Genomic DNA, 3944 nt, shown 5'->3' on the forward strand with positions numbered 1-3944 from the left:
CCCCACAGCATGGTGGGCCAGTCTAGAAAATAGCCCAGAAATTCTGGTTAGGATTCTCCTTCCTTTATTTCTTATCAATAGGTATCTACAGCATTGAGATACACTGGTGTCTTTGTTAGAACTACTGCCTTCCCCATCTTACAAACCAACTGTCCTGACTTCCAAACTGTGGAAAAAAACAATATTCTATTGTGTTGTCTTTATTCAAAAATTTCAAGTTTAATTTTTGAGTCTGTTTACTAATTATAAGGTAAATATAAAGCACTGGAGAAGAAACTCTTCCTTTGGGGAGTTCCTTGTAATGTAGGAGCTGCTTGGGAAATATTCATAATTTTGACATAGTTTTTGTACTTCAAGTTTTAGGGCAAATATGAAAATAATAGTAGAATTCTATATATACCACCTGATAACATGAGGGTAATCAATGTTAATAACATAATAATCATTTATAAAGATTAAGTCAATGTTAATAACATAATAGTCATTTATAAAGATTGTTACTATATTTATTTGAAATAACATTAATCCTATTTTTACCCCAGGACACTAACTCTTTTTGTTTGAATCCCACAGTGAGGTTTAAACAGTAGGAAAGAAATAATAATTATTCAGGTAATAACCTAGTATAGAAGCTGAATTTTTATATGAAATCTCCAGCCAATTGTGCTTCAATAGAATTCTATCTTGCTGGGCTTAAATCTTGTTATATTCCAAATAATTCAATGGCACAAAGATTTCTGGGCCATTAATTTTCAAAATACAATTCTGTAGCTGGAAAAAATAGCCCTTCAAATTAAACTCCAACTTACCTAAAGATGATATTGGTTATGGGGAGGCCACTGAAACCCAGATTCAAAGCTTAAAGCCCCAGAACATACCAACATCTACCTTATGTCCACATACCATCCACAATGTCCTAATACAAAGCTCACTCTAAGCTTACTTCTTCAGGAATCTGACTCCATACCCACTTAACTACTGGGCATCCATATCTGGATATACCCCAAAATCATTCCCACTGTCTCAGAACCATGCTATATCTCATCACTTATAACTCATCTTAATACACTTACCTCATAATGTTCAATCACACCATTCACTCTCTAAACTGAGGAAACCTGTTCTCCATATACTCCAGACTCTATTCTAATTATGCTTAATCACAAATACAGGGGGTCAGATTTCCCATTGCTATTCCACCAATTAGACTTTCCTCAATGTACATATGGCCATGCTTGAGATGCAATCAGATAAAATACCATTCAACAAACCTCTGTGTACCAGAGGTGTGATTTATGTCTAAGGAGGGAAAGTATTTGGTTAACAAAAAGGTTTGCCAGTTTTTTTTTTTTTTGGGGGGGGGAGGAAGGGATTCCACCCAAAGTTTAAATGGAGATTATTCCCTATTATCATTCCACTGAAACTATCTCCAAAATTACTGATGATCTCTTGATTGCCTGAATCACAAAGAGCTGAGGCAAATTCAGATAATCACCATTTTTGGTAGTGACTGAACCCATAGATGTATGTGGCATTGAGTCACACAGAAAAAAGATATTACATGACTATGAATCAGGTGAGTGCGGGAGGGTGTGCTTTGGTGTGGAGCCCCAGAAATGACTCTGGATTTGAGGGAGAAAATGAATAATCGGGAGCTGGAAGACAGAAGGGGGCTTGAAACTAGATTTATGAGAGCATGGAATAAGAGAGTGCTGATTAATAAGTGCCTCAAGCCTTGATCTGGGTGTAGTTCTAGAGCCAGTATTATCCCATACATATCCTTTTCTCCAGGAAGCAAAGAAGAAAAAACCTGTGAGATATTCCACAACAAAATTTTGTCCCATTGTTGTATCTGAATGGTAGGTAGTCCATTTGGAAAAAGATTGGTAGTGGGCTGTGTGGATGAAGACTCAGTGAGTAGCCAGGGAGCATTCATAGGACTTGGATCAAAACCTGAGTTCAAAATCCACCCTCAGAAACTTATCAGCGGCATCATCCTGGGCCAGTCATTTAACCACTGTCTGCTTCAATTTGCCCATGAATAAAGTGGGGATAAAGATACCTCCTCGTTGCTGGGAGTCTCAATGTGAAAGCTACTTTGCAAATGTTAAACACAATAATAAATGGTATTATTAAAGAGCACAGACTTCAAGCAACTGATTCCAAGTAATGTTCTTCCCATCCCCTTCTTAAGGTCCTTTTTTGCTCTAAAATGCTATATGACTGTTTCATTTCATATAGTACAGACAACAGCCACTTTAGCTTGGTAAGTGGATTTTTATGAAATATTCTTTATACAATATATTAGGACAGAATAATTAGACAACAAAAATATATTGAACTCAACACCCACATAATTGTAACAAGCTTTTGACTTTAATTTCCTAAAATAAATGTGCACTTACATCTCCTATTACCACTAAATATTTTAGTTATGTGATTACACCAAACTATAATTTCTCTATTCATCTAAGGGTGTGCTTCATTTTTAATCTCAAAAATGTTCCCAGATGAAGAATGAAGTTGAGAAAGACACAAATGTCATTTCCAGAACGGCATAGTGAAAGATAGTTTTGAGGGAGTGAATTTGTTCAAAAGGCTGCAATTTTCAAAAAATTGCTTTTTTTTTTATAACTGAGAGTAACATTATAACATAATAAACATTTTAAAATTGTAATGTTATACAGACAGGAAGATGTAGATAAACACAAAGTTGTCCAGGACAAGCCTATCACTGGGGTGTCACAGTGTCTCTAAGAAGTGACTACTTGTGTGACCTACATCAAAAGGGCTGTGGTAGGCTCAAGTGACATGACTGCAAATGGGCTTTCTGGAGATAAAATACTATGTGAGTGAAAAGCTAAGACTACTTTGAAATATAATTTTACCCTGCGCTGCTTTCATTGTAGTGACAGGGGATTATGGATTGCAAAAACTGTCAGACACAGTTGACATGTTTAGTTTTGCTGAACTGCTTTTAAAATCTTTGTTACAAGGCACAGCTTCACTGGATAAAAAAGAGGGGAGAGATGTATTGAAGAATAAATTGATATAAAAAGTATAATTTAAAAATAATTTTTTAAGAAACTGAATATTAATACAAAGTCACAAACTAATATCATGTGAACTAAATAAGTTCAGTTCAACTCCTTCATAAATTTTCTCAGGGCATATTTAAGATTTCAAAATCTCAAATTACTAATACAACCATAGTATTAACTATTTGATAAACAACTTAACAGGAATAAATGTTTTGCCGGATTTTTCCATCAAATGGATCAAACCATCTATCATAAACTTTCAGGAATGCTTCATTAGGTTATATTAAGTGGTGTGTGCAATTGTTTGCAGAATTCTTCCCTCTGCTTTGTCAGAGCAAAAGCACTTGCTCTTTTGGGTTCCCCAACCCTTGCTCTATCACCTGGACACCAGGACACTGCTGTAGGGTTCTAGTCTTGGTTCTACCTGGGCTATTATAGGCCAGCACAAACAAACCACTTCCACCATTCTCAGTCTCAATATCTTTTGTGAAAAAAGACCAAGGAGGTGACCAGGTGACCTCTATTTTTTTTTAACCTACTCTGCATTTACTTTGCTAAACTACAGTGATTTTGCCTTAGAAAACAATAAGCAAAATCTAAGTGGCAGGATGAAGGGCTCACTTTCCTCTACTATAAATGGATAAGATTAGAGTTCTTCATGTGATGGATCAGGAAACTGTAAGCCAGAGAAATTAAATGCCTTCATCAAAACCATCCAGCTCATCAGTAACAGAGGCAAGATGTGAATGTAGATCCTTTGACTTCATTCAATGCTCTTGTACCAAACCATACCAAATTCTGAGATAAATGTCTCCTAGTATATAAGAGAAAAACTGGGCTCAGCATATATAATTTTAAATTAAATTAAAAAGAATGTTTTCAGTAGTGAGTTGTGATACTGAA

The sequence above is a fragment of the Antechinus flavipes genome, chromosome 3 (genome assembly GCF_016432865.1).
Source record: "Antechinus flavipes isolate AdamAnt ecotype Samford, QLD, Australia chromosome 3, AdamAnt_v2, whole genome shotgun sequence".
In the NCBI taxonomy this organism is placed as follows: domain Eukaryota; kingdom Metazoa; phylum Chordata; class Mammalia; order Dasyuromorphia; family Dasyuridae; genus Antechinus; species Antechinus flavipes.